Source organism: Symphalangus syndactylus, chromosome 14 (genome assembly GCF_028878055.3).
Source record: "Symphalangus syndactylus isolate Jambi chromosome 14, NHGRI_mSymSyn1-v2.1_pri, whole genome shotgun sequence".
NCBI lineage: Eukaryota > Metazoa > Chordata > Mammalia > Primates > Hylobatidae > Symphalangus > Symphalangus syndactylus.
Window position 1 is genome coordinate 7,810,963 of NC_072436.2, and position 19,287 is coordinate 7,830,249.

Consider the following 19,287-nt stretch of genomic DNA (forward strand, 5'->3'; position numbering starts at 1 on the left):
CAGGACCCATGGCCCTCAGGCAAACAGCCAATCAGGACCCGTGGCCCTCAGGCAAACAGCCAATCAGGACCCGCGGCCCTCAGGTGAACAGCCAATCAGGACCCGCGGCCCTCAGGCGAACACCCTTGGAGAACCCCAACAATCCCTGCCAAGCCACTGAGGGAGCTGGTAAGCAAGTTCTGCCCCAGTTGAGCCTTGAGATAACTGCAGTCCCAGCTGACTCCTGACAGCCTTGAGGGAGACCCTGCACTGCCGAGCCCACGCCAAGATTCTTGACCCATAGATACCAGGAGATAACCATCTACTATTTAACTCACTAAGGTTTGGGGCAATTTGTCACACAACAAACATTAATACAGTGTGTTCTATTTTTGATACAGGACTGAATTTTATTTTCTTAATTTATTAATTTATCTCTTAATTAATATCTTAATTTATCTCATTTAGAAGCAATGCATCTGTATTCATAAAATAAAGTGGGGTATAGGAATGTTCTAGATTGTCTGCAGCAGACTTTCATATTGAACTAATTAATAAGCTCATAAAATTAAGTTAGAAAAACTTGAATAACAGTGGACTTAAAATTCAGCTGAGGCCGGGCATGGTGGCTCATACCTGTAACCTCAGCACTTTGGGAGGCCAAAGTGGGAAGACTGAGCTTAGGAGTTCAAGACCACCCTGGGCCATACAGTGAGACCATCTCTATAAAATAAAAAAAAAAATTAAAATTTTTAATTTAATTAAAACAAAATTAAAAAATTTAAAAAAATCAGCTGAGAATTCATCTAATCTTGATGTAATTTCTTCGCAGCTCATAAGCCCGCATAGGCTGGGTGGGTGTGTTGAAGTCAGGAGGAGCAGGGTGGGGTCTACACCTGCAAACTGCTGTAAATTTCCCACCCAGTCCACGGCTGCCATTCTGGGTTCCAGCCCAGAGCTTTGAGCAGCCCCTCTCTATCTGAGTCTTCTGAAAACTTGGGATTCAAGGACCACGGTCATGAGATGAGGTAGAGAGTGCCATCTTGGAAGAACAGAATAGAGCTTGCTAGAACCTGCCGCTGAAATTCAGACAAGCCACTTTATTCCAGACTTCAGTTTCATGTTCAAAAGTAAAAGGTTGGGTTTCTAAGATCATGTCGTGCCTTAAGAGTCCCTGAATCTTCGAGATAATTAAACAGAAAACAAGGGCCTCAAGGGGTGATATAACTGGCATTTTTGTCCCCGCCCAAATCTCATGTTGAATTGTAATCCCCAGTGTTGAAGGCAGGCTCTGGTGGAGGCGACTGGATCATGGGGGTGGATTTCTCATGAATGGTTTAGCAGCACCTCATGCTGTCCTCACAAGGGTGAGTTCTCAGAGACCCGGCTGTTTTACGTGAGTGGCACCTCCCCCTGTCTCTTTCTCCTCCTTCACCTTCTGCCCCGACTGTAAGCTGCCAGAGGCCTCCCCGGAAGCTGTACAGTTGCCAGTGCCATGGTTCCTATAAAGCCTGCAGAACCATGAGCCAATCAAACCTCTTTTCTTTATAAATTACCCAGTCTCAGGTATTTCTTTACAGCAAGGCAAGAATGTGCTAAGACAAGGGTGGAACAATTGTTACCTATGCTGATGTCTACTTGTCTATATAGCTTCCAGTGACTGACCCTTCAATATTGAAATTGAAGGCCGCCCAGTTCACCATCAGGGTGATAATGGCCAGACACCAACTGGTCCACATCCCAGGTCAGAGGCTGTGGCAGGAGGTGGAGCTGGAACCTTTCACAGAGTAGTCCCCACGACAAGGTGTTCATCGTGGCGATAGGAGTTCTTAGCAAGATCTCAGCAGAGTCACCGGGTGCATTTCCTGAAGGTGGAAGCAAAATCCCAGGACTAGGAACCCCCAAAATGAACACAGTCCTTTTACAGGATGATCAGAAGCAAATGTCTGTCATAAGGACTTCTCCTGGCCGCACTGAGGTGTTCATCCTTGCCAATGCCTGTCCAGGAAGCATCCCTACAATGAGATGCACTAACAGGAGACGCTGGGGTCAGGCTCCGACGGACACATCCAGCTGCCCCAGCACCGTGCATGTGGCTGATGCCCGACAAGCATCATGAGTGGGTGGATGGACAGGCATGGTCTCCCTGCATCTCTCTGAGTGGGCACACCCCAGTTGTTCCTCAGTCTTTGGAATCTGGGACAGAACGCTGTATCCTTCCTTCCCCAGCTCCGAGAGTAGGATCTTAGTTCCCAGGATACCCACAATCCCCGGAAACCCCTCGAAGAACCCCGGGGGTCCTTGCACGTCCTTCAACATTCAGGGCCTTCGGTTCTTTATGTGTTTACTTGTTTTTCTTTCAATGGTTTTTTTATTCTTAAAACAGTGAACTGGCATGAGGCGCAACGTTAAGAGAACATTTGTTCTGAGAAGAGGTTGAAGTCCTTTCCCTCCACCCCCCGACTGAGCCAAACAGACCATCTCCCTCCTTGTGACGCCTGCCCCAGTAACAAGCCACCCACCCCACCCCAAAATGAAGAGGTCACACTAAAGTTGGCCTGAAAAGGAAGGCTGAGCACCTTTTTGAAAAGTAACTGAACTGGAAAGTTCAGAATAGACCGAGGCCACCATTTGCCGCCCTTTCTCCCATGCATGGCAGTGTCACCCCAGTCCACAGCCCCGGGGCGCCGGTCTCCACACGTGACCATGCTACATGAAATCCCCGATCAGGACCCGGTCGTGGGAGCCCGGTCGCGCCTGCTGTGCCCATCAGGGATCTTTCACTTTAGCACCGGGGCGTCCTCTGCCTGGTCTCTTCCCCTTTCGCTTTCCTGCTTGTTTTTCCCTCAGAATCCATTCAGTCCCTCAGGACTTTCCCCCCGGGGTATTAATGTAGCGTGTGTTTACAGGATGACCTGTTGTTCCCCCAGGGAAGAGCTGGAATACAGGGGAGTCACTAAGATGAAATTGTACTCCGCAAGGTTACGAGGAGGGCTCTGCAGCTGAGACAGCTGAGTCGCAAGCACTCCTGAGCTTCAGCTGCTGCATCTAGAAACCAGATGCGGTCATAGTTCTCACCTATACGGTGATTCTCACCTGTACGGTTTTTGGTACAGCAGCGGCCACACTCACTTCACAAGCACTCAGTAGTCAACAAGCCTGTAAATATGAGGCTTTTGTTTATAATTTATTATCAATAAGTTACAAAGTTAAATTTTATGGTGACCAGGGAATTGATGGGGCCTGTGGACGATCTCTCGGGAGTAGAGGGCTGGTGTGCCCACTGCAGCCCCCAGCTCTGAGACCCCTGGCTTTGGAAGCCAGAGCAGCTGGCAGGGATGAGTCATCCCTGGGTGCGTTTGAATGGACCTGCATACCCTACTTGGGCGGCCCAGTCTCCTCCTTACCTGTGGCCAGTCACGCCGGCTCTTCCCTCCCCTCGGGCGCAGGAGGCCTGGAGGTGACGCAGGCTCTTCCCTCCCCCGTCTCTGCCCTGCTGGTCACAGCTCCTCCCTGGCAGAATCCAGTCACAGTTCACTTATGCAGGAATAGTTTCACTGTTTTTAAAAAGTTGCACTTTCATCTAGCACAGGAATGAGAAAAGCCTCTTCTGTAGTTCTTGGATGTGCAGAGAGCAACACACACGTTTAATCACCAAGAAGCCACGTGGGTCTAATGACAGTACATTGAACAGTGCGGGCCAGGGTGGGGGCAGGTGGGTCTAATGACAGTAGATTGAATGGTGCGGGCACGGGTGGGGGGCAGGTGGGTCTAATGACAGTAGATTGAACGGTGCGGGCCAGGGTGGGGGCAGGTGAAGCTGATCTGCAGACAGGCATGCAGGGAGGGATCCTGTGTCCTCTCCCAGAGCCCTGCCCTGCGGCCCGGCATGGGAGGGCTTCCACCACCACGGATGCTCCGTGCCCAACACATGTCTGCATGGCCATCCCTCACTGCCAGGTTGTCACATCTATGAGGAGGCCAGCAACCCACCACCCCTCAGCCCTAGGGATGAGTCAGTGACCCCCCAGCATCCAGCAGCCCACCTGACATGCATGCCCGTACGGCCGCCCTGAGCATCGCCTGGCACACAGCACTCTGACACGGATGCCCCCATGGCCACCCTGAGCATCACCTGGCACAAGGCACTCTGACACGGATGCCCCCATGGCTGCCCTGAGCATCGCCTGGCACACAGCACTCTGACACAGATGCCCCCACGGCTGCCCTGAGGATCACCTGGCACAAGGCACTCTGACACAGATGCCCGGACGGCCGCCCTGAACGTCGCCTGGCACACAGCACTCTGACACGGATGCCCCCACGGCCGCCCTGAGCATCGCCTGGCACCCAGCACACAGCGCTCTGTGGCGTTTCTTGTCTGCTTGTTGCTGCTGTCTCTGCCCGGATAGAACACGCGTCCCTGGAGCACTAGGACGTTGCCTGTCTGCTCACTGGCAGCTCATGCAGCCCCCAGCAGGGCCCAGTGCTCTCGACTGAGTGACAGGAAGCTGGGTGCTGGCCTTCTGTCTTCAGGAGAGAGGCTTCTGAATTGCTGCTCCATCCTTCTATGTTGGCTCAGACACTTGCCGGTTGAAGGAAAATGACAAACAGAGCTCCTGCCACTGCCCAGGACTTGTCCCTGTGCCCCAGGGTGTATTCTGAGCTCCAGCCTCTCAGGCTCACATGTTAGTTGACACAAGTGGACATGGTCACTCCAGGCAGCCAGTGGCCTGGGGCTCCACGGAAGGGCCCATGAAGCCCAGGTTAGAGGAGAATGGAGTCTTAAGTCACCTCAGAGGAGGCAGGAGAAGGTCATTTTCAGAATAAGCTCCATGCAGTTCCACAGGGATGAGGCATTGAGGGTCTCCTAATCCCCAGACAAATTTCTCCCATTTGTCTGGCTCTGACTCAGATGTCCTCAGGGGACAGGGCACCCAGCAAGCATCGTTCACCAGGAAAAGCACGTCCTTGTTCATGTGTAGCTGCAGCTGCCCTCCGATTCCCCCTTTAATTCCCCGACGCTTAGTCACAGAGTGGGATGTGGGGGTGCAGGACGGGGGCTGGGAGTGACTGGGCTCCAGGGAGCTTCCTGCCTGCAGCCGGAGCCACACCGGGCAGACCCCTCCCCTGCCCAGGACAAACTGCACCACAGACGAGACCTTCGAGTTCTTACAGTTTTAGGGTTCCTTTGTCTTGATGGAATTTGTTATCACTCTGTGCCATGCGGCATGGTGCTTTTAATATGACTGGGATGGAACTCCCTAATGAGATACAGCTAAGACAAACCGCTGTCTTACTAACAAAGCCGTTGCACTACAGCTTGTGCCCTAGCCTCAGTCACTGCCACCTGGCATCTGCGCGTGACGCTGCAGCTGTGGAGGAACCCACAGGAGCGGACGTCTGACAGGAGCCACGCGTGGGCTGTGCATGTGAGACGTGCACTTTATGAAAGCGACTTGTACTGATGTGGCCATGTCGGGCCCTCTCCCCGCCACGTGTGGAGTCCACGGCCTGGTGCGCTGTGGCTTCTTCTGAGGCCACGGCTCTGCGGCCCACAGACTTCAGCTCAGGCACCTCCTGGGTCTGCATGTGCAGTTGGTGAGCGTGGATGTGGGGCCCTGTGGAATGGGTTGAGGAGGATGCCCCTGTTAACAAGTAGATTTACTCTCAACGACTGCAAATGGTCCAGACCCTCAGTCCCCGGAGGCCCTTCCACAGCCCCTGGCCAAAGACCACGGGCAAACTTCAGACACCAGGGTGGATGGATTTGCCAGGCTGCACCGGGGGGAGCTGGGTGTCATGTACACAGTGCCAAGTCCAGCAGAGGGCATGGGCATGTTGCCTGTCCCCCACGTGTGGCTTCGGCACAGTTGACAGTTGGAAGTGTGTGTTCCTCTGCAGATCCTGGAGGCTCTCGTAAGTGCTGGCCTCTGCTTCACCGATGTCAGTAGCTGGCTGGGGAACCTGGTGGGGCGGGGGTACTTCCCGATGTTCTAGGGTCTCCTAACAGAAAACAAATACCCCGAGGAAGGAAAAACATCCAAGCTATGAGTCACTAACACTCCCAAGGGGTCAGCTGACCATGAGCTGGGAGAACAAGGGTGAGGAAAGAGACTCAGCGAAGGGTGCTTTGGGGAGAATGGCCAACCAATCTCACCTGCTTGGTAATTCTGCCCAGGTTGGGCCTCAGTGGGTGTAGGGTGTCGGGCACATGGGGTGGGGGGAGAACTGGGGCAGTGAGGAGTCAAGAAGGTCCCACAGAGACGCCTCCAGTGCCAGACAACCCACAGCCACCTTTGATGTGCAGCAACACAGAAGTCAGACTCAGACAGAAGACCAGGTATTTAGAAGTTAAATAAAACTGTACATGCATGCAGCTTGTCCTGAGCTAAATAAATGTCTGCAATTCATAAAACAGTCTAAAAGCCATGAGGCCCCTCAGTCAGTGCCCCGTGTAGTCAGTCACCTGCAGTTCTGACCCCCGGAGACCCCGAGAAACAGAGCCCAGCCCTGGCTTCAAGGTGTTCTGGGCTCAGCTGGCAGATGAAGACACGCAGACACCTTATCTCAGTCCCACGGAAGCTGCATGAGGAGGCCAGTGGTCCTCAAGAGACGGTGACATCGACTCTGCCTGCAGGGTCGGGAGGGTCTCCGAGAGGACTGGCATGGAACAGGTGCTGTGCGTCCACAGGTGGGCGATGGGTGGGGAAATCCCAACAGGGAGGGACAAACAGCACCCCAGATGTTCGAGGCCAGGCAGCTGGTGGGGGTGTGGGAGAAGCAGAAGACAATGACCGCCTCGAACTTCCACCTCGAGTGAGAGAACCATCGAGTGAAGTTCTTTAACAGAAAACAGCTCCTTCCAGGGATAAGTATGGAGGCCTATGGTACCATATGGTGCCTCTGTGAGCCCCAGATAACTTGGTGCCTTTTTGGTTTGAGCTCACAGATAAGCAACGGGGATGCTGTGCCTTCTAGTCATTTCTGAAGATGACCAATGAGAGGAAGAAGGAACCCTGATGATAAACACAGGGGCAGGAGGAGGGGGCGCCTGATGGGACCCTGGGGTCTGAAGCTTGGCGCCACCCTACTTACTGTCTGTCAGGCCGCGGGCAAGATATTGCCTCTATCTCAATGTTCCAGTCTGCAAAACAGGCACAAGGTATTGACTACGCCCTGGCACCTGCCTAGCCAGACTCATGGAACAGAATATAGTTCAGAAAAAAACCTAAATCTGTGTATGAGCTGCTAGCATGTGACAAAGGCGGCACCTTAAGTCAGTGGTGAAAAGACGAATTATTAGTAATGATATCCAAACACTAGGTGACCACCTTCAGTTAGATGCACACCTCACCCCAGCCACCAGCGGGACCCTATAGGGCCACAGTGTGAATGCTAGGGAGCAAAACGGCAAGAGCACAGAGATCGCGGGGCCCCCATGACCCAGCCTGGGGAAGCCCTTCCACATCCTGCCACGGAGCTCAGAAGCTGGAGAACAGATGGAATGTTTTTACCCATTTGTTTTAAAAGACAAATGACACAGGGGGAAAACATACAAGCAATTCCTATCTCAGACAGAGAGCTAATCTTTATAGCCAAAGAACTCTAACAGATCAACGAACAAGTTGTTCACAAAAAAATGAATAAAAATGACCCTTCACCATATAAGAGATGCTCAAAGTCATTCATCAAAAGGTAAATTAAAGACTAAAATTACACCAAGATACCAGTTTTCATACATCTGCTCAGTGAAAGCCAAGCTTTCAACAACCTGCCAGAGGCCAGCCTTGCCTGCTGCTGGCGGGAGCAAGGAACGGCACAAACTTCAATGGAGGAGAGTTCACTGCATTTAACAAAATTGCAAGCGCATCTGGCTCGGACCCAGCAATTCTAAGAATTTACCAAATCAATGTAAAAATAATATTTTTAAAAGTATGTGTCTTCAGCCAGGTGTGGTGGCTCACACCTGTAATCCCAGCACTTTGGGAGGCCGAGGGAGGTGGATCACGAGGTCAGGAGATTGAGACCATCCTGGCTAACACGGTGAAACCCCGTCTCTACTAAAAACACAAAAAATTAGCCGGGCGTGTTGTCGGGCACCTGCAGTCCCAGCTACTCGGGAGGCTGAGGCAGGAGAATGGCGTGAACCTGGGAGGCAGAGCTTGCAGTGAGCCAAGATTGCACCACTGCACTCCAGCCTGGGCGACAGAGTGAGACTCCATCTCAAAAAAAAAAAAAAAAAAGTATGTGTATTCAATGATACTTACATCCTAAATGCACATCAAAGGAGGGCCGGTCAAATGTCTCAGCAGACATGTACAATCGAATACTATAAGGCATGAAACAGAACACGAAGTTCTTTTTGTAGTCATATGAAAAGATCTCCAATAAATAATATTAAATTAAACATCAATACGCAACCCTCAAGTGTGGGCTGTGTAGACCGACTTCCTTCCCAAGAGTATGGAGAGGGAAGGAAAAGGGTCACATCACCGTGGGGAGACCTGACCGACTCACCTCAGCCGGGTGGCCGAGGCCGGTGTCCACAGCCAGCATCCATGCTGGGTGTGTGAGTCCCTCACGGGATGGGGTGAGCAGGGCACTTCACCTCTGGGGTCATCCTCCCCAGGCCCCAAACCCCAGTTTTACCACGAGAAACACATCAGAACAATTCTAATAGAGACGCGATCTACAAAACACCCAACCAGGCCTCCTCAAAACTCTCCCAGTCACCAAAAGCTAGTCTGAGAACTGCCCAGCCCAGAGAGGCCTCTGGAGACACGGGGACAAAGTGTCATGCGGGACCCTGGATGGGTCTTGGGACAGAGAAAGGACATTTAGGGGAAACTAAAGACATGAATAAACTGCAGACTTTAGCTAACAATGATGTGTCAACATTGGTTCATTAATCGTAACAAAGTATCATTCTAACATAAGCTGTTAACAGTGAGAGAAACTGGACGTGGGTATGTGGGAACACTCTCTACGATCCCCTCAATTTTCTGTAGACCTAACACTGCCCTAAAAATAAAGTCTATTATAAAAATGAAAGAATATTTAAAATTTTTTAAGTCACAAGCAGAAAGGTGTATGTAACATCCCGCCATTGGTGTAAAAGTCAGGGGATATATATTTGTATTGAACTGTATGTGCATTAAAGGACCTCTTCTGAGAGGCAGGACTGAGCAGATGGGAGAGGAGGTGGGAGGAGTGAATAGTTTTTAATACATTTTGAAGTTGGAAATGTGTAAACCCGTTATTTAAAATGCTTAAATAAGGGAGGAGCAGGGGCTCGCCTCATGGGACCTGTCGAGGTGAATAAAGCAATGATTGTGAGGCCTCCCAGTGACGGTGAACTGCACCTGCGGGATCCGTACAGGAACTATCATCCTTCATCCTGGCCTGACCTGGCCCAGGGCATGGTGGAGACCAATGCTCACTCCCCTGTTGCTGCAAAACCTCAGTGGCTTCAAACAACAGCAACTTCATCTTCTCAGGAAGCTGCCTCTGGGGTTGCCTCCGCTCCACTCAGCGCTGGACAGTTGTCTGAAGCTTTAGCAACCCCGGCCAGAGTCCATGCTCCTTTGGACACAGGTCCAAGAGCCCAGGGTCTGGGAAGCCCCTGTCTAGAAGCTCGGTGAGAGGTCTGAGGGGCAACAGGCAGGACCCACGGACACCAGCGTGAATGTCCCGTTCCTCTCTCTCTGTCTGGCGCTGGGATCCCGTAAACCCACAGCACATCCCACTGCAAATGTGAGGGCCCCACAGGAGACTCCCGAGCGGCACCGGGGAACGGTCAGCCCACAGGGCATCAGGGGCCCTCCCCCAAATCCCTTCCCTGCTCCAGGATCTGCCCCTTTCTCACTTGGACTCCTCTTCCTAAGACAGGTCTTGCAAGGCTGATGGGGAATCAGAGAGAACGACCTGCCGGCCCAGCTCAGCGGTGTCGGGTGCTCTCCTGGGTGCCAGTTCCCAGATGCCTGGGTGTAGTCTGCAGAACAACCAGCTCCGTGTTATGCTTGAGAGTGACTGGTAGGTAGCAGGAATTCAACAAATACGAAGCAAATGAACAAATGTTTCATAGTGTTGTTCTGGAACCCCCTGGAAAGGGGCTCCAGGACCCTGTGATCTCAAGGGTGCATCCTGTGGGGGACACCCCTTTACGAGAAAAACTTGGGACTGTAACGTACCCCCTCCCAAACTGGGAAGGCTCAAAAGACCAAGGAATGGCTCAGAAGGATCCACGATATCTGACGAGTGGATGTGTTGATCAGGATTTACCCAGGACACTGCTCACGGTGGCAGGACAGCTCTGAGACCTGTGCCGCCTCCCATCGCTAAACTATTTTAAGCTGATCTTCTGGCTTTGCCTCCTGTGTGTGTGTGATGGGGCTGTTTCCTTGGTGGGTTCTCAGAGCCTCTCCGCAATCTTTGGGTTCTCAGAGACACCTGCTCCTGGCCTGGGCACCAGGGCCTTGGCTCACCACCTGGCTTTCAGGGCCCAGGCTCTGAACACAGGCCCTTAAGAATCTGGTGGGGGAACTGCCACCCTACAGATCCCACACCCCACCCTACAATCCCACACCCCACCCTACAATCCCACACCCCACCCTACGATCCCACACCCCACCCTGCAGATCCCACACCCCACCCTACAGATCCCACACCCCACCCTACAATCCCACACCCCACCCTACAGATCCCACACCCCACCCTGCAGATCCCACACCCCACCCTATAATCCCACACCCCACCCTACAGATCCCACACCCCACCCTACAATCCCACACCCCACCCTACAGATCCCACACCCCACCCTGCAGATCCCACACCCCACCCTACAATCCCACACCCCACCCTACAGATCCCACACCCTACCCTACAATCCCACACCCCACCCTACAATCCCACACCCCACCCTACAGATCCCACACCCCACCCTACAATCCCACACCCCACCCTACAATCCCACACCCCACCCTACAGATCCCACACCCCACCCTACAATCCCACACCCCACCCTACAATCCCACACCCCACCCTACAATCCCACACCCCACCCTGCAGATCCCACACCCCACCCTACAATCCCACACCCCACCCTACAATCCCACACCCCACCCTACAGATCCCACACCCCACCCTACAATCCCACACCCCACCCTGCAGATCCCACACCCCACCCTGCAGATCCCACACCCCACCCTACAGATCCCACACCCCACCCTACAATCCCACACCCCACCCTACAATCCCACACCCCACCCTACAGATCCCACACCCCACCCTACAATCCCACACCCCACCCTACAATCCCACACCCCACCCTACAGATCCCACACCCCACCCTACAGATCCCACACCCCACCCTGCAGATCCCACACCCCACCCTACAGATCCCACACCCCACCCTACAGATCCCACACCCCACCCTACAATCCCATACCCCACCCTACAATCCCACACCCCACCCTACAATCCCACACCCCACCCTACAGATCCCACACCCCACCCTACAATCCCACACCCCACCCTACAATCCCACACCCCACCCTACAGATCCCACACCCCACCCTACAGATCCCACACCCCACCCTGCAGATCCCACACCCCACCCTACAGATCCCACACCCCACCCTACAGATCCCACACCCCACCCTACAATCCCACACCCCACCCTACAGATCCCACACCCCACCCTACAATCCCACACCCCACCCTACAGATCCCACAACCCACCCTACAATCCCACACCCCACCCTACAGATCCCACACCCCACCCTATAATCCCACACCCCACCCTACAATCCCACACCCCACCCTACAATCCCACACCCCACCCTACAATCCCACACCCCACCCTGCAGATCCCACACCCCACCCTACAATCCCACACCCCACCCTGCAGATCCCACACCCCACCCTGCAGATCCCACACCCCACCCTTCCAGGGTGGGGCTCTCAGAGAGGACGCCCTGAGCTCTTGCACTCGGCCCCTCGCGCTGTGGTGCCTGCTTTGCATTGAACCTCTCAATGTCCTGTGGTCAGAGTCTGCCTGGGGCCGTGAGGACAGCTGTGCGCTGTGGTCTGAACATGCACAGGACCAAGGGCCACACACAGGGACCTGGTCACGGCCGCTGCTGCTCAGGGAGGCAGGCAGAGTCCAAAGCGTCTGTGCCTGGAGGGGCCGTTGCCTGCCTCTGGGAGCAGCACCCTTTAGGCCGACTTTGTTGTCCCCAGGCACTTACCCTAAGTGACGATGTCTACTGTTGCTTGCTTTATTTATTTTTTTATTTTTGGACAAAATTAAAAGTACATTTAAATCAGTCCTCAGACATGGGGGGTTACTTAACTGGCCCATGAAGTCCAAAGCCAGCAAGCTTGTTTCTGGATTTACAGTTGAAGCTCGTGCCAAAGATGCCTCTGTGCTGGGAGGGGAATGTCCGTGTGCAGCTGTCAGGACGACTGTGCTACAAACCATACACACTTCAAACCACCACAAAGCCCACACTGGGCTGCACGCATCAATGCCGAGCCAATATTTAACAAGGTGTCTGACTATCAGAAGGGTCTTCTCATTTATAACAGTAATGTAAATTTACAGACACTTGTAAGAATTGCAAATTGTCCAAAACCTGCTTATCCTTCAAAAAAGAGTCTTCAGAATTCCATGAAAAAATAATGTCTCTTCCATAATAAACACAAATATTTGAAACACAGAAACAAACAGGCTGTTTCATAGAAACAGATGCCCAGGCGTCCACCAGACCAGAGGGCAGTGGTCACTCAGAGAAGAGCAGGACCCTGGGAGAGCCGGTGACCCCCACGAGGCCAGAACTATGCATGTTCTTTATGAACTCCCGAAGGGTAGATTTTGCTGTGGTGTCCCCTGGGCTTAAGCCAGGATGATCCTCGACCTCCTAGGTCAACAACTAAACCCAAGCCCGCTGGTGCAAGGTGGGTCCTGACCTCTGACCCAGACACTCCACCATCCTCTCTGAGCTCCTCGAGGTGACACACATCATCGGGGCCTGTCCAGACAGGGGCTGTGGCATCTGATGGCCACCAGCTTGTCTCAGAGACCAGGGGTCAGCCTCAGGTGCGAGCCCAGCTGAACAGCAGAGGCCCTGAGCAGCCCCAGCCACGCCAGCCACGCCACTGTTCTTGTCCTCAGCTTATTTTCTGTGCAAAGGGAAAGGCGCTGTTGCGAGAAGCAGAGCCTCCTTGGTCACAGCACCCTACACTGCCCAAGGCTTCCCGGTCCTGACTGCCCCCCAAGTCGTGCGGCTGCCCCACTGGCCAGAGCTGCCTCTGCCACCCCCAGCGTTCAGTGGAGCAGTGGTGCAGGGTGAATGAATGTTAATCCATTCAGAGAACCTGAGCAAACACTGTGCAAGCTGCTGGCTTTGAAAGGAAGTTGTCATCACACGTAGGGAACACTGTCTTACCAGCCGACAGGTGGATTGACCTTCTCCCCTGGCAAATCCCCAGAGAAACAGACTCAGAGCTTCCCTCAGGAGTGACAGCCCCACATGTTCCCTGAGTGAAGGGACTGAAGGTCGGACCTTGCAGGTCACCGGGGGTCCCCTCTGCACCCAGGTCCATCGTCAGGGCTGGAGTCAAGCTGGGCTCCACCTGCTGCAGGTGCAGGAAGCCAGGGGTTCAAGGGCGAGGGTGTGGCCTGCGTCACCTGCCACACGCACGTATTTCCTACTGACGCCTGCACACTCCTGATTTAAGGTGACATCTTTATAGCACTAAGCGCGTGGTAAAAATAAACCAACACAGCCCATCCACCTCGGTGTGTTGCAATTTATTCTCTTAGCAAATTTCCAGCGAATGGCTACAGAGTTGCTGAGGTTGAGCTAGAATTTCAGTTCTTCAAGGACCCAGGCCTGTGTGGAACCCAGGGGTGTGGCAGGAAAAGTGACGAGGAGCCACATGTCAAGAGCTGGGGGAGCCTTCTGCCAGCAAGTCTGACCACAGCCATTCTGATGCGAAATCATCTTTTTTCCCTGAAGTATCCCAAGACCTGTACAGGATGCCGAAGAGCTGCTGTAGCTCCTCACAGAGTGGATGAGGGCTTTTTCCTGTGCAGATGGGAAGGAGGCTGCAGGAACCTGTCAGTGGGAGCTGCTCCTGCCGCAGCCGCTGCCAGCTCTGTTCTGAAGCACCGGGAACAAAAGGCATTGACCTCTGTGTGTGCAGAAGGAGAGAGAGTGTCGGCTTCAGGCACTACCAGCCCTTGGAGAGCAGAGATGCGGGGCTGTGTGCCGGAAGGAGAACAGAGAGGGATAGGGGATGCCAGGGCTCGGGGAGACCACAGCCCAGAGGTTGCAGACGCAGTCAAGACTCAGCCCCTGGGCCAAGGGTGCCCTCAGGCTGCTTCCCAGGGAGGAGCTTCATAGGCCTCATCCAGGGGATGCTCCTCTTCCTCCGGCTCCTTTGAATGGACTGAGGCACAGGCTTGCTCCACACACACAAACTCCCCAGTGCCAGCCCCAGCCCGGCAGCATGAGCTCTGCCTGGTCCCTGGCGGGGCCCGGTCACCAGGTCTCCCTGTGCCCCCAACAAGCCCCCAGATGGTGCCACGGCTGCCCGAGCCCTCCAGGGGCTCCATGTCCTACCCACCTGGTCCACAGTCTCCCCAGGGCCAACCAGGGCTGGGGGGCCTCCTCCCCATTCCCCTTGGGCCATAGCAGCTCCAGTCCCAGCCATGGCCCCCGCTGTGTGGCTTCTTGGCTGAACCCCCACCCCCAAAGCGTGCGCTGTGCTTTCTCAGTGAGGCCACCCCTCCAACATGACAGCCCCCATGCTCCTCCCCAGCTTCCTCACAGCGTTTCTTCTGTACCACGTTAGGCCGTCTTCTCGTTCGTTTCATCTGTCTCACATACATGTACAGGTTCACCAACACGTAGGCTCCACAAGGGCCTCAATGTTGACACATTTGTGTTATTAAAAATTTCAAACATAATACAAAAGTAGAGAAAATAGTAAGACAAACCCCAGTGTCCCGTCCCCTGGCTTCAGTAATTATCAATACTCGCCCATCTTGCTCATCCATACCCCACTCTCTCATACATGGAAAAGCAAATCCCACACATTATATCATTTTCCCTGCAAATGCTGCTGAAATGCAAGGAGTATTAAAGAGGGTAACCACGATAACACTGTCACACCTAAAAACGAAGTAGCATTAAAATCAAATAAACAGTCCAGGCGCGTGGCTCACGCCGGCAATCCCAGCACTTTGGGAGGCCAAGGCGGGCGGATCACCTGAGCTCAGGAGTTCGAGACCAGCCTGACCAACATGGTGAAATCCCGTCTCTACTAAAAACAAAAAATTAGCCAGGAGTGGTGACTTGCGCCTGTAGTCCCAACTACTTGGGAGGCTGAGGCAGGAGAATCGCTTGAACCCAGGAGGCAGAGGTTGCAGTGAGTTGAGATCGGGCCATTACACTTCAACCTGGGCAACAAGAGTGAAACTCTGTCTCAAAAAAAAAAAAAAAAATCAAATAAACAGTCAATATCCAGAATTCTCCAATGAGTTGTTACCACTCTTCTCCCTTTTGCTCTGCTGAAGGAGCTGGGTGTTTGCCCAGTGGAATCCCTCCCTCCAGCACTGCAGGCTGCACCCCCCCAGTGCCACCTGCATGCCCCTCTGGGCCAGTACTTCCTGGGACCCTGGGACAGACCCAGAGGTTGGCAACATAAGCTTTGTTTCTCAGCAGGAGTGAGTTCACAGGGCTGTGCGCTTCCCAGCATGTCCTTCAAGGAGCTTGTGCTGTCGACGCCAGCGCAAGGTCCTGGGCTGTCCACAGCGAATCTTACCACTCCTCTCGCACCTGTTAGCCAGGTTTTCCATGAGAACTTTCTGGTTGGTCGCAATGCGTCTGGGAAAGGCAGGAGGAGCACCTGTTGCCTTCATTTACACATTGTCAGGGGAATGAGTTGGTTCCCGGCATCATTCTCTCTGGTTTCCAGCTTTTTCTTCTTTTTTGTTTTTGTTGTTGTCATTTTCTTCTTCTTCTTTTTTTTTTTTTTTTTTTTGTGGGGGGTATAGTTATGAACCCATGAGATGTGAGTTATGTAACACATTTCAACCCATTTCAGCCCCACCTGTGGCCAGCAGGTCCCTTCCCCTTTGGTCTGTGTCCTTTTGACAGACCGGAGTATTGGTGAGTCGGATGTCCAGGCTCTGGGCCGGCCACCTCTGAGGAGGAACCAAGATGTTTGGCTGTTGTGTTCACCCTGTACACCAGCAGGGTGCTTTCTATAAATGCCAGGTGAGTGAACGGGCTAGTGAAGGCGCTGACTGAAGTCTCATGTACAGATACAGCTGAGCAGCCGCCCTCCGCCCGGTTCCCCTGCCGTCTCCAGGAGTTCCCACCTGGTTCCTGCAAACCCTCTTTCATCTGGGGTTAGCAGCATCATATTCTCCAGCTCCTCCTTCCTCTTCCTTCTGCATATGCTGCGGCAGCTCCTCCTCTGGTTCTGGCTTCAGTGCCTTGAACTTGGCATGGAACCTGCAGCCAGGGGACCTGAAGCCCTCACGGTGTCTCCAAACCCTGATCAAGTGGTCCTCACATTGTGCTCTGAGCTTGCCCCGAGTCATGAGCTCTGTGCTCTGCTTTTGAGCTCCTGAAAGTTTTCCAAAAACCAAAAACAACTCCATGGTACAATTCTCACAATCCCACCGCCACGCACGATGCCTCCACTTAGTGGTGACTGTTCTCTCCCTGTTGGTGCCAAGACTTCGGGCAGCCGCGTTCTTCCCACTCCTGGGTCCACCAACAGGGACCTCCTGATTCTCTGATTTGCTCCAGCATGACCCTTCAAGCACCAGTGTGTGGGGGGTGGGTGCACTGCAGCCTTTGGGGACTGACCACGTCTTCCCTGGACAGCTTGATAGAGACAAGGTTCCAGCTCTCTGACGAGTGGCTCGTTGGGAGGAGCCCATGCTTCTCTCCTTTGCTTATTCCTCCACTAAGTACTATATTTTCCACTTTGAAAATGTGCTTTTGGTCACCACCAGACATGAAGCCTCAGTCCTGCTGCCATCCCCTCTCCCCAGACAAAACAAAGGTAATTTCCCTGGCCTGCCAACACCACTTTCTTACAGGAAAGATAGGCTGCCGGTTTTCAGGAGTTTTTCTCGTTTCATTTGTGGAGGAGGCCATACATATTCAGAAAGCTGAACTCCTCCTCTTCTGGATCCAAAATAATCTACAACCTGGACTCTCCAGGACACTGGATCCAAAATAATCTACGATCTGGACTCTCCAGGACACCGGATCCAAAATAATCTACAATCTGGACTCTCCGGGACACCGGATTCAAAACAATCTATGATCTGGACTCTCCGGGACACCGGATCCAAAATAATCTACGATCTGGGCTCTCTGGGACACTGGATCCAAAATAATCTACAACCTGGACTCTCTGGGACACTGGATCCAAAATAATCTATGATCTGGGCTCTCTGGGACAGCGGATCCAAAATAATCTATGATCTGGGCTCTCTGGGACACTGGATCCAAAATAATCTACGATCTGGACTCTCTGGGACACTGGATCCAAAATAATCTACAACCTGGACTCTCTGGGACACTGGATCCAAAATAATCTACGATCTGGGCTCTCTGGGACACCGGATCCAAAATAATCTACGATCTGGACTCTCTGGGACACTGGATCCAAAATAATCTATGATCTGGACTCTCTGGGACACGGATCCAAAATAATCTACAATCTGGACCCTCCAAGACACCGGATCCAAAATAATCTACGATCTGGGCTCTCCGGGACAGCAGATCCAAAATAATCTATGACCTGGACTCTCTGGGACACTGGATCCAAAATAATCTACTATCTGGACCCTCCGGGACAGAGGATCCAAAATAATCTACGATCTGGACTCTCCAAGACACCGGATCCAAAATAATCTACGGTCTGGGCTCTCCGGGACAGCCTTGATGCACCCTCATCATTCTGGTTAGACAAAAGGCCTGCAACACACACTCACACCAACACGCAGCCTCTCTGTCAGCTCCTTTACCAACTGGGAGGAAAAGCCCCAGACCTGCGCTTCATGCAAAATTCGTCTTTTCCTCTGTCCTGACACACGAAAGTGAAATTGCTTCGAGCCACGACGGCTCACCTGCAGGGCACAGGGCAGGGCGCAGGGCTGCACACAGGGTAGCACACAGGGCAGTACACGGGGCAGCACAGGGCAGCACCAGGCAGCGCACACGGGAGCACACAGGGCAGCACCAGGCAGCGCACACGGGAGCACACAGGGAAGGGCACAGGGCAGCACAGGGCAGCACACAGGGCAGCACGGTGCACGCTGTGCCGTTTGCACCGCAGGTTCCTGTTTTCAGTTGCAGTTCTACCTGGACTCTGCTCTACAAGGTTCCTCTTCCTCTTTTCCTACCCCCCGCCCGGCACCTCTCTCTCTTCCTCTCTTTCCCCTTTTCTTTTTCAAACAGCTTCATTGAGGAAAAAATGCATGTACCATAAATATCAACCATTTAAAGTGTAGAATCCGGTGGTCTTTTGTACATTCCCAAGGTTGTACGATTCTCTAATTTTAGAATGTTTTCATTACACAAAAAGGAAACCCCATACAACATTAGCGGCCCCTCCCCAGCCCCTCCGAGCCTCTCCCCAGCCCCTCCCCAGCCCCTCCCCGCCCCTCCTCAGCCCCTCCCCAAGCCCCTCCCCAGCCCCGCCCCAGGCCCTCCCCAGCCCCTCCCCAAGCCCCTCCCCAGCCCCCCCAGCCCCGCCCCAGGCCCTCCTAGCCCCTCCCCAGCCCCCCTCAAGCCCCGCCCCAGGCCCTCCTAGCCCCTCCCCAGCCCCTCCCCAGCCCCGTCCCAGGCCTCGCAACCAGTGTCCACTTTCTGTCTCTGGATTTGCCTCTTCTTACCTCTTCGTATAAATAGAATCATACACTATGTGGCCTTCTGTGTCTGGCTTCTTTCACTGAGCCTGATCTTTTCACGGCTCATCCATGTTGTCATATATGACAGGGCTTCCTTCCTTTTTATTTTCACATAATAGCGCACTGCACAGATACATCACTTTTTTTTTTTTTTTTTTTTTTTTTTTGAGGCAGAGTCTCGCTCTGTCACCCATTCTGGAGTGCAGTGGTGCAATCTCGGCTCACTGCAACCTCCGCCTCCTGAGTTCAAGCGATTCTCCTGCCTCAGCCTCCCGAGTAGCTGGGATTACAGGCGCCTGCCACCATGCTCAGCTAATTTTTGTATTTTTAGTAGAGATGGAGTTTCATCATGTTGGCCAGGC